The 12501-nt window shown below is 36.8% G+C and overlaps 1 protein-coding gene and 1 long non-coding RNA gene across 4 annotated transcripts in view; one reads left to right on the top strand and one right to left on the bottom strand.

The window, feature by feature from the left end:
• The window catches only part of LOC149676928 (uncharacterized), a 195881-nt gene that overhangs the window by 79417 nt on the left and 103963 nt on the right, over nucleotides 1-12501 (top strand). For all 3 annotated transcript variants that reach the window (XR_016366552.1, XR_016366551.1, XR_016366550.1), the window contains exon 5: nucleotides 1793-1853. This is a non-coding gene — a long non-coding RNA (uncharacterized LOC149676928). The remainder of the gene's footprint in view (nucleotides 1-1792; nucleotides 1854-12501) is intronic.
• Nucleotides 1-12501, bottom strand: part of LOC149676929 (LHFPL tetraspan subfamily member 6 protein-like) — an 86994-nt gene that overhangs the window by 47164 nt on the left and 27329 nt on the right. The window lies entirely within an intron of this gene.

Raw genomic sequence — 12501 nt, 5'->3', positions numbered from 1 at the left:
GCTGGCTAGGCTGTCTTTATATCATGGATGTTGGTGGTGGTATAGAGAGAACGAAGCAGCCGACAAAAACTCATTTATCAACTATTTGGTTATGGTCGGGCACGAGCTGCAATTCTAGCCAAGTCATCTCCAGCAGCTGGCTTCCTTATACCGACGACGTCGACATTCAACCTCCACGCGCCGCGACCCTATAACTTTTTGGGCCTTTGGACCCCTATATTTCGTACCACGCCTTTTTAAAAGAGATCTATGAGAAATGAGGATATCCTGAGCTCTCCTAGGCCTTATTCTAAGCCCAAATGCCCCCTCGGTGCATCCAATGTTTTGCTCTGGAGACGCCTATAGAGAAGTAATGCCCGTAAGCGATAAGACGGTTGAGCCCTTGTTTGAACCTTTTGCATTTTTGGGAAATTTTATTGCCTAAATACTTAGGGAAAGTTTTACCCATGTGAAATTTAGAGTTTAACATCAACGCAGTTAAAGACATCGACAGCCTTAAGCAAGGTCCATACAAACCTGGAGCTGGAAATATCAGGGAATTAAATTGTTGACTAAAAATTTATGGGGAAACTCAGGGAAATTTGTTAGGCTCGAGCAAGTTTGCCCTGAAGGGGGTTGTTCCAACTAAAACTATAGTTATAGACATTCCGTTATTGACATGGATGAACAGAACTTTGAAGGAGGTAGGGATGCGTCAAGAAGCACCACCGCTAGAGGCAGTGTGAGTTGGCTAGCCTTGCTCCAGCGTGTATTGAACTCTGACTCCATCTAGCGTTGCTTCTTGGCGAGTCGGAAGAGTCCCCTTCACCCCTCCGCGTTGGTTTCTCTACAAGTACTCACAGAAATGGTCTATTACTCTAAAAGATCTACTAGGTGGTCTTTCACCTTGAAATATAAACGAAAACACCTGAAAATGTCAATGAAATCACTTTTCCTAAAGTTGCATAAAACCCCAGAACCATTCCATCTTGGGTAACTTTTCATAGATTCTATTCCAAGTCATGCTATAGCGCTGTTTTTCTTCGGGTAGTTTCCCCGGGTTCGGGAAAAGTATGCGAAGAATTCCTAGGGTGGAAGAACGCTTCCCTCTCATAAACTCCTGAACAGACTCTAGACCCTTTTGCCTAAAAGAGTGTGTAGGGTGTAGAGACCCCAGTGGCGAAAGGGATTGTGGGTAATAGGAAGAGAAGGGAGACATTTTTTTTTTCTTCTTCTTTTTTTTCGTCATTCATTTCTCCTTTGGCGGGTTCGAGGCACCACGGCTCGCACGTGCTTGCCATCTCTATTCCGCACAATCTCTAAATGGGTCAGATAGAATGTTCAGATATATATATATAGCTTTGGCTGAGTTGAAGCTCTCCAAATGACTCTATTTTTTCTCTGTGTTCAATAGGTCTCTGTCTATTTCTTCCTCCCCATCTATAGTTCTTCTTTGTACCTTATCTACAAGCCATTAGGCCTAAAAAAATAGAGGTCTGAGGGAGACCCTGAAAAGTTAAATACCCAATACGAATTCCTTATCTACGTTCTAATTGCGAATAAAGACGTTTTTTTTTCAAGAACTTGTGGTTATTGGGTGATTTTGGGATGTAATTCGAAGAAGGCATTGTTGTCTTTGTTATGGAAATGAGTTCTTTGTCTAAAGTTTTATTGGGGTTGAATAGATTCCTCCAAATTTACCTTAAAACTATGGTTAATTTATATATTTCTGATTTAGCTTGTTTGTAATTTATCTATTTCTGATTTTTTGAAAATTAAGTATTTATTTTCATGTTAATTAATTTAGTTTCAGATATTCAGATAATTTGAACCAATCGCATTCAAGATCTTTAATCAAGGACATATCTAATTGGGTAAGTCTAATATTTATCTAACTTCTTCACTCGACACACGCATGCGCGAATATGTATTATTAACACCACATGCAGTAATCATTTTTAAAAAATCTCACGGGATTATGCAAATTAAATTCCCACGTGACCCTAATATAATATTTTAAAACGATATTATAAACAAAATAAATTGATCCCTTAAGGGTGCACTCTTTAAAACCAAGGGCCGAGGCTATACGCCAACCAAAACCGTAGAATAACATTATAGGAATTTAAATTTTTAAAAATTAAATTAATCCCGATGTATAGATCGATTTATAATAGGACTGTTTGGATATATATACAATATTGGATAGGCAAATATCATTAAACAGTTATTAGCGGGCATGCAAGATTTGGAGAACTATATATTAAAAGCCATTATATTATAATATTGTATATAAAGGGTTTGAATTTTGGGGATATAATATAAGAGATTAAACTCGTGGGAGTCCATTATTACTCCAAATGAATGTACTTAGTTATAATAATTTCAAAATCCTTCTAATTGTCATGGGAAAATTGTCCTATTACATTATCGAACGCTAATGAACTAAATACGCTTTTATCAATATATACGAAATTATGTTTGTCATATATATATATACAGGGTGTTTCTGATGATAAGTCTGCATGCATATATTAAGGGGGATGTTCTTTGGAAAACCGATTTTGAGTCGAAAATGTATGACTTCTATCTCCATTTTGTTTGCCCCTAAGGGACACTGTTTTCGAGTTATGATTTTCAAGAGTGTTTTAGGGATGACCCCTTAATTAAATTAGAAATCATTGTCCTGAAATCAGTTTCTTCATTAATTAAATTTAAGGGGTCATCCGTAAAATACTCTGGATGCAATCTTAATTCGAAAACAGTGTCCCTTAGGGCAATCAAAATGGAGATAGAAGTATAGAACATTTTCGACTCAAAATTGATTTCCCAAAGAACAATGATCCCCTTACCCTTAATTTATGGAATGCAGACTTATCAGAAACACCCTGTATATAACCATCCATAAGTATTTGACTTCCACAAGGACATATATATAACGGCGTATCTTTAGTCCTTGCAAACTTATATTATATTCTGTGGTTTCGTCTAGAAATTATCTAGTTGTTAAGTTTGTTATCTTAATTAACGGATTTTAATTGCTATAATAGCATTTAGGATTAAATAAATTGGTTAGTGGGGTGTGAATTTTAATTGTATTTTGGGATGAGATCCCTAGCTCTAACGAATCAATCGAGAATAATTTTGAATTTAGATTTTTTTTTTTTTTAAGTTTAAAAATTAATAAATCAAACACACTTCCAAATATATAATTGACTGGGAAATATTACTAATGTATACTATATCTTCGGCACGTTTTCAATCTCAATTTCGACCTGTTGATGAACAGCGTAAGCGGTTCAAACGATGAACGCACTCTATATAGCGTAAGCGCGGTTCAAACGTAAACATTTCTCAGAATTACTTTACTACACAAACGTACGTGCCTTCCAAAACGCCTTCAACTAACGTCTATTTTGCCATCACTTCAACCCATTCAGCGGAGTTAAAACGCTTTAATTAACGACTCGGTGGATCAAAGCCTTTAAATTAAAACCTTCCCGCGCCTGCAAATCTCCCTTCGTTTCGCGCCTTTTACAAAACGGCGATGACGCTTTAGAAGCCCCCCCCCCCTCTTCGCAAATGGAATTTTACGGATTTATTTCTCTTCAAATTCGTCCATCAAACGTGGGCCCTTTATTTAGTATTTCTAACTGGCGAATGCTTTTACCTTAAGGTGGTATCAAAAGTGAATGACACGAAGAACCAAATTCGTTTTGGCATTTAGGTAAAAAGGGTGAGATATTTCTCTACCAATCCAAAGTGTTCCTTACACCCTAAAACTGCATGGAGAGTATCCTGGTAAACATTTTAGGGCGCCATAAGGATCCCGTGACTAAACTTTACCCAGGCTGCGAACAATGCATCAGAAGCCTCATGGTAGAGCCAGCCGGTCCTGTCTTTTCTTCTCCTTTCAATTTTTCTACATGGTTCTGTGAACTTGATTTGTCAGAATCAAAATTAAACGTTTTAACATGATTTCAACTTCGACGGAAACACCTAGGTGTAAGGCACTCGCATCGTGTTATCCACTTCTAACGTAATACCCTAAATTCGCGCACGTTGTGTGGTGCGGCTATCGAGGACCATTTCAATTTGCATACTTACGTACCTAAGTTTTAGGATCTTTGTGAATAAGCAAGGCGCTCGATCCCCTTTTGTGGAAAAGCCATTCTATAGTGGAATTGGTTGGCGCGTTCATAGTATGAAGCATATCCGTTTAGGCTATAGTTCTATGTACGTCCTAAAGCCTACACGCTCTATAGCTTGAGTTTCCCGCAGGTTGTATATGTACGTAAAGGTAGTGTTAATGCGTTTATAACGGGGGAGAAGGGCAACGATAAAGGTGAATACCTAATTTTAATTTAGTTTAACGCGAGCTTTTACCCCTATTCACGTTCTCGACTCGAATACGCTTAATGCGCTCGTGTTTTCGAATTAAACGGGTGACTATATGGTGGTTGAAATTGCGCCTAGAATAGTTAATACGCCCAGCTCTATTGTTACGTGTATGGAAACTATATTGAGCGCCTTACAGCTTTGATTATCACGCGGGTTTAGTTTCAAACTGCAATGAAACCTTTAATATTATATAATCATAATTGTTCATCTATAAGTTTGTTCTTGAAGTTGAATGACGTATTATGACGTAGATCTAAATACGAGTGAACGTTGCGAAAAGTTTATGGACTGAAAAAAGAGTTAATTCTGGTTAAATATTTATTAATTAAACCGAGTTAAAATTAAGTCAATTGACCCTTGGTTGAAAACCAATGAATTCATAACATCAATTAGCGATAGCGGTCTTTTTTAAAAAACCAAATGCCTTTCATTCAAGAATCAAAAGAGAACTTTTTAAAAAGAAAACTCATGACAGAATCGTCAGTCTTTCATTAGCAGTGTCGGCAAGCGTCGATTGAAGAAGTCTTTAAAAGTCTTTAATCGGTGGTTCGTTCATTAGCGAATGTCGCCACTACTCTCTCTCTCTCTCTCTCTCTCTCTCTCTCTCTCTCTCTCTCTCTCTCTCCTTGTATTTAAGACGCTGGTCTAGCAATTATAGCCATGCTACCTTCAGCGGAAGGAACTAAACCCTCGTAGTAAAGAGGCTATGACTAGAGAAAACGAGACTAGCAACAAAAACAGCGGCTGGCTCTGGTCGAGTCTCAAAGACTTCAAAAGGGGGATCGAAGTATATAAGAGAGTGGGAGAGGGGGGGTTAAAATGCTAATGAGCTTGTCGTTCCGTCGCGTCATTAAGCGAGAACTCTAGCTCGATCCAAAGAGATGCCTTATATCACTAGAACGACATCACCATTCAGTCACTATAGGCACTGAGGATTTCGGAGCGACTGCAGTTTCAGTTTATGTTATAATTACTAGAAGGGGATAATAGAAGAAGGGTAACTGCACTCTGTATCCTCTTAATACTTTAGTTATGTAACGTGATTCTTCCCAGGCGAGGGAGCCCTTTTTTTTTTTTTGCTCTCCTGCTCATCAAACTTCAGATGGGCATCGCACCGTGCTAGGGTGAATTCTATAACTGTTTGGTGTTTACTAAATCCTCAGCAATCAAGTACAAACCTTGATTGTCTTGACGTGGGACAAATCCACAAGCGCATGCGCCTTGGCAAATAGTTAAGCGGCGCTAATAGAGTAATGATGATGGAACTATTTATTGCCTATGTGATTCGGTTTAGTAACCTCGCTCCAAATGTAATCTGATGTTGTTAAGAATCATGTTGCAATTACCCCGGGTACACTTCTCTCGATGAGAAGTATTATATACTTCTGTAATTATGTAGATACTAATTTATCCTGATTATCAGCGTCTTCCTCGGTTAAGGAGGCAATTTTACTTAAGTATTTTGACGAAGCTAATGATGTTTCAATAACGCTTTGATCACGGCTTATGTTGTATACCGTCGCTCATTCAATGATCAGTACTTATTTCCAGTATAGAGAATGTTAGAGCAATGAGGCGGCGCTACATGATTTTAATCGTTGACGATGATGTATAATTACGCTCTATTAAGCTTCTTTGAATTTCATGCAGTAACTATTTTTTTTTCTCTATGGGTTTTAATATGTATATATCCATCCGCTGTCATGTTAGAGTAAAAAAGTCAGAATGAATTCCTGGTTCCTGGCTTGACTGGTTAACACGGGGACTTTTCGGTTAGCCCACTTTAAGGGGCAGAATTTTCAAAGAACGCTTGCGCGTATTTCTTCTTCAATATTGTAGGTATAAAAATGGTTCCAATTTTGATATTAATTATTTTATATGATCTTTGGATTAAAAATGAGATGAGAAAAATTCTAGCACGGTGTATCCCTTTATGAAATAGAAAAAATGTACCCATGTATAAAACCGCTTCTTTCAGACGGAAAAATTGATGTTTTCTTTAAGTGGATATGATACTGAGTTCTCGGAGAGGTTAGAACTCCTTAAAAACCTTTTAGCATCGTCTTATTCTTTAAAAAGAAAAAAAAACTCTGCTTCCAAGAAAAGCATATAGTTTTTCTACGTATTTTTACTTTTAGGCGTTTTTTAAAAGTGTTTTTCACTTTATAATACTTTTTCTCCGTATTTTTACTTTGTGAGGCAAAAAAAAAAAAAAAAATCAAAATCAAAATCTGTGTTTAGAAATGTGTTTCAAATGAATCCTTATTTATGCATTGCCCCTGAGACTGAATATGTTTTGATCCCTTTTAGAGTAAAGTAATTTAAAAAAGGTTTTTTTTATTTTTTTTTTTTTTAGGAAATATATACGTGAGATGTTTTGAATATGGTTGTAATTCAATTTTGATACGTTAATATGTTTGGCTTGGCTTCAGTCAAGGCATTTTATCGAAGATTTTATTTAATATATATTTAAGAAGGTGCGAAATTTGAATGAAAAAAAAAATCGGGTATAGAATTTAAATTGAATTTTCATTTTTTTTTTTGGTGGGGGGTTTAAAAGTGTACATCTTGATTTAATTTAAAGACACCTTTATAGTTTTTTTAAAAAAAGTTACCCGATAAACAAATTTGCATTTAGCTAATGCCATTCAATATTATCATTTAATTAAAAAATTAATTATTTAAGTACTTATTAAACTGATTAATCTAAAAACACGTTACCCACCACGTGACAAATTTACACCCAGAAATATTTCATACCCTTCAATTCAATTCAATTTAATTAAATTAATAAATAATTCAATTATACTTCCAATGATTTACTTCTAAAATTTTCCAATTTAAAATGAAATTCAAACCAAACAAAACCAAGTTATATAGTTCCCCTTATTTTAACAAACCATGATCAGGCAAAGTTTGTCTATCATAAAACTAATAGAAGCGAACCTAGTTAAAAAAGAAAGAAAGGAAAACAACACCCCCTTCTCCACGATTCAAAGAATAAGACAACCAAACCAGATTGCTGCTGCTGTGATCTCATTTCTTTAATGTTCATTAACGAATTTCTCTTTTTAAACCCTTTTTCTTCTTCCTCCCCCTTTATTCCAAGCCGCTTCCCAATTGGCAAATATTTCTTTAGGGTTTCTTGGGGTTTCTTTTTTTAAAAAGCTGGTTGGCTGGTTTGGTTGGTATACGTTCATGTATGCACCAGTCTCTCTTTTAAAATTTGACCGTTGCCAGGGTAACGGAGCGTTTCTCATCCCGAGGTTTTAAAATCATCCCTTCTCCCTTTTCCTCTTGAGCCTCCGATATACCTAATATAAAAGACTTCTTAAAAAGAAGAAGTAGTAAGACTGCTAACGAGTTGGATCTCACCATCCGAAAATTTTTCCTTAAAAACCAAGAGAAATTTCTTCCTAACTATCTGTTTTAGAATCCAGCAGCTATAACAGAGCCCAGGCTTTTATATATTTATACATATAAAAAAAATCCTTTGTTTGATTACGTGATTAATCACCAAAACTTTCTCTACTTTTTATTTTACTTTCGGAAACTTTTTATTTTTTACTTTTATTTTTTTAATTTTCTTTGAATTTATCTAAAACAACGAAAAGTCTACATATACAAAAGGTTCATTAACTCTATATTTAGTTATATAATGTAAAGGTTATTCAAATACAGGGCGTTTCAAAAAGGGTGAGGTAGGATCGAACTATAGGCTCTATGCAATTATGGGAAATTTATTTTGAAAGTCGAAAATTTTATTTTTGTGACATTTTGTCCCTAAGGGTCACTGTTTACTAGTTACAATAAAAGTAAAGACTTTTAGGGATGACCCCTTAATCTGAAAACAATAATTTCTAATTTGATTAAGGGGTCATACGTAAGACACTCGAATCATAACTCGTGGCAAAATTTCATAGCACATTTTCCACTCAAAATCGTCCATGGAACATTTTCCACTCAAAATCGTCCATGGAACATTTTCCACTCAAAATCGTCCATGGAACATTTTCCACTCAAAATCGTCCATGGAACATTTTCCACTCAAAATCGTCGATGGAACATTTTCCACTCAAAATCTTCCATAGAACATTTTCCACTCAAAATCTTCCGTAGAACATTTTCCACTCAAAATCTTCCGTAGAACATTTTCCACTCAAAATCTTCCGTAGAACATTGTCCACTCAAAATCTTCCGTAGAACATTGTCCACTCAAAATCTTCCGTAGAACATTGTCCACTCAAAATCTTCCGTAGAACATTGTCCACTCAAAATCTTCCGTAGAACATTGTCCACTCAAAATCTTCCGTAGAACATTGTCCACTCAAAATCTTCCGTAGAACATTGTCCACTTAAAATCTTCCGTAGAACATTGTCCACTTAAAATCTTCCGTAGAACATTGCCCACTCAAAATTTTCTATGGAACATTTTCCACTCAAAATTGTCCATAGAATATTACATTATTATAAAAAATAAATCATACGTTAATAATAACATATTAAGTTTAAAAGAAATGATCCGACTCAACTTGGTCTAGAATAAGTTATAGTAGAGTCCTTGCATCACCTTTATGCAAAATAATCTTATCCCGTTTCCATGGAAACGATCCCACTGTCTCGACGTTTCTAAGGTCATAATCATATCGAATAGCGTCTTCTCTTAAACTTTAAATTGTCCTTACATAAATTTCTTTTTCTTTTTTCTTTAGTCAGGGATCAATATGTCTATTTTTTCCCTTTTCTCTTACCAATTTCTGAACCTACTCATCCATATGAAAATGCACCATATGGAATTCTATGAGGTTTTAAACCGTATTATGTTATAACTCCAATTTTAAGGGATGCGACTTAGGTCATACATGATGTCTTTCTTCGTCTTACGCGTCGCGCCATTGACCAATATATGATAGGGCATCGTTTCGTCGCTAGCCAATAACGGCCCGGGGATCATGGAAGCCTCAGCGCAGCGTGTAATTTTACTATGGGGCTTAACAGGGTCAAAGGCTAGTAGCTGCCAAGGCTCTCGCGGCGACTTACATATTTTAGGGGTATAAATATTCCCCAGGGAATGTCCCTAATATAAATTTGGCTGATGGGTATGTTCTATATAGGTCTATAAAGAGAGGAAATGTACCGGAGAAGCTTGTTATAGTCTATGAGTGGCTTGGACGTTATATAAATTATAATGGAGACCCGTTTTTATTAAGCGATTTTTGTCTAACTTTCCAAGACGCTCAAATAATATGACTATATAAGAGTTTTAAAGGCCATATTGTAGTTTCATATAGTTTTATGACTTTGATCCTGAATTGACCTATATACTATATAACGTGTATTATTATTTGATAATAGTTCGAGATGTTGGTCACTCTGCACCATTTTAACGCTTTAATAATATTACGCGTTGATGGTCAATTCTAAATTAGTGGTTATCCCCTTGAAAATATGTGTGTGATTTGTTAATGATGATAATATAGGTTGTATAACGTTTTATTTAATCAATCTGCATGTTTAGGTTGCCACAATAAGTTAGGGTTGTTTCATTATAGTTTAATGGCAAGTGGATTATTCTGATAATTAGCTTGGTTGGTTCATAATGCGCTTAGATTGGTGATATTTTTGGTGGTTATGTTACATTGTATTACATGATCCCCAACAAGATATTGCCAATTTTCTCAAAGACATGCACCTTAGAAAAGCGGGAATCTCAACAAATACTCGATTTGAACATGGTGAACAGCTGTCAAAGGCTTTAGTAAATAGTAATGCAGACTAAATAGGAAGATGGAAGTCCTGCAAAACTAACCACCGAATGTAGGACTTCAATTCTCGCTTGTCGTTCTCGAACTAGCTCGAGCTGTAAGATAGCAGAAGTGTCATACTTATGGAACACATCTTATAAACTTATGGTGAAAACTATATATATATAAGCTGCGTACTGACCAATATGACCTTGACCCAGTGTTCGGTTTAACCTACTATCTACGCGCCTTCGTGTTTATAAGCTAGGTGTCAGTGTTAACCTTTACTTAAATTGTCCAAGGATACATTATCGCTGTCGGTAAGGTGAAATAAACATTGAGCTACTGTTTAAAGAAAACCAGCCACTGTACCTTTCACCCACGAGAAAGAAGAAGGAAAAAAGTCAATACCATTAGCGCCTGCCAATAAAATTTCGGGAGGGGCCATCAGAAATTTGGCGGAAGGATAAAGAAAAGTTTAGTGTCGTGTGCATGCATGGAAGAAGTAGAATGCGCGCCGTGGAAAAGAAGCCCAAGATGCTGGAGAAGAGAGAGAGAGAGGTTGAAAAGAGTATAGCTTGGTGGCGCAAGAAGAATAGTGAAGTATTATCGACTGGGACATTAGCGAGGCCCAAAGGCTATACCCGAATTGAAATTCAATTCCGGCGCGTTCGTCCACGCCCTTCGTGATACGCTGATAAACCCACGCGTGGAACCCGTTAGATCAGGCGCCTTTCTTTGCAGAATTATTCCTCCCAATGGATGATGCGGTATAGACTTTTCCATTAATTACTTGTAGAGAAACTAACACACAGTCGCTAGGTTATTTCCCTGCATGGCACCAACCAAGAGGCAACGACAGACTGAATTCTCCCGAGTTCAGTATTACACGCGGAGGGAGACTATAGCCGACTTACGCATCCTCTAGCGGTGGGCGCTTCGTGGCGCCAGGGAAATAACTGGGCGCCAAGAAGGTGATCTCCCCCGCCCTCTGCTGCGGTGTTTGCTTCTCTGCAGGAATTAATGCAGTTGTCTATTACGTCTTGAACCACTTCGATGAAAACACGAAGCTGTTTTATTATCAGGCTTAAACTGAACTGAAATTGTTAGGCTCTAACTTCTTTGCAGTCTGGGCCGGTTGATTTCTTTTTTAAACTTAAAGAGGTATTTATTAAAACGTGTTGGTTGCATGGAAAGGTCTATGGAATACCAACTCTATCTATCCGTTTAAGAAACTGAAACCAATATAAGTTTTTAAAGTCTTTTTTTTTTTTGGAATTATATATCTATTTCGATAAAGAAAATAAACTTTTTAGGTTTAACTGTATTGTAAAAAGTTTCCCGCCATCTACAGAAGCACGTTTCTGATGCCGGGCTACTGTTTGATATAGAAGAAGAAGAAGAAGAAGAAGAAGAAAAGGCGCGAAATTGATCGAATATTTATGAAGGGCCCTTTAAAATCGTGCCACGACGTACTAAAAGAAATAAAAAATAGAATAGAAGGAAAAAAATGTATATATTGAACCCGGAGGAAATTTGCCCAGTTGCGAACACGCGGTACGGGCCTAAAAATCCTTAAAGCTAGATTTCCACTCGACCGAAAAAACCCGGCGGAAATCACGCAGTCGACGGTAGAAATTTTAACTTACGCCGGCGTCCAGCGGTAGACCGTTCACACTACGACTGAATTTTTAGTTTGGCGGTAGATATTTTTGGGTCACGTGACAGATTTGAGTGGTTTCCACAACATCCATTTCACACTCTGAATTGGTATCTTTGTCCTCTTGTCGCTTCGATCGTACAAGAAGGGATATTTTCTAGCCTCCTCACTAAATTCTTTCCTATTAACATCTAATCTCTTTTTACTTCCATTAGTTTCATTTTTCTTTCTTAAGCTAAGCCTTGGTCAACCACAAAAAATGGCGGCTATAAAATCTATCTCGCGTATGCGTGCGCACTTGAAATTTATGCCGTAGTCAGTGGGATAATTTCATTGGCTGAGACGCCGGCGTAACGCCGAACACGACCGAAAAAATAGAACACAACTTACGCCCGGCCGAACGGTAATTCCGTCGGGCTCGGCGTAAAGATTTTTCAGTCGAACCCCATTCTGCCGGGTTTCCGTCGTGTTTTCCGTCGAGTGGGAATCTAGCTTTATTCTTAAGAAAGCTCATTTTATTTTTTTCTCCTTAGCTTCTACAACACAAATAGGCCCAGCCCATTTTATCAAAAAAATATATATATTCTAAAGAATCCTTGTAAAGGAATTATTCTCAGGTTTCTATTTTTTACTGAGCTGAACTGCAAAAAGTTAAATTTATTTTAAAATTGTTCAGTTTTGGGAATATGGCGAACTTCTCGTAATTTGACGCATGTA

This window comes from Phalangium opilio, unplaced genomic scaffold (assembly GCF_054372755.1).
Source record: "Phalangium opilio isolate 3A_F unplaced genomic scaffold, DU_Popi_V2 ptg000045l_1, whole genome shotgun sequence".
Taxonomy (NCBI): Eukaryota; Metazoa; Arthropoda; class Arachnida; order Opiliones; family Phalangiidae; genus Phalangium; species Phalangium opilio.
Note: the sequence above shows the minus strand (reverse complement) of the source record. Positions and strands in the feature narration are given on the sequence as shown.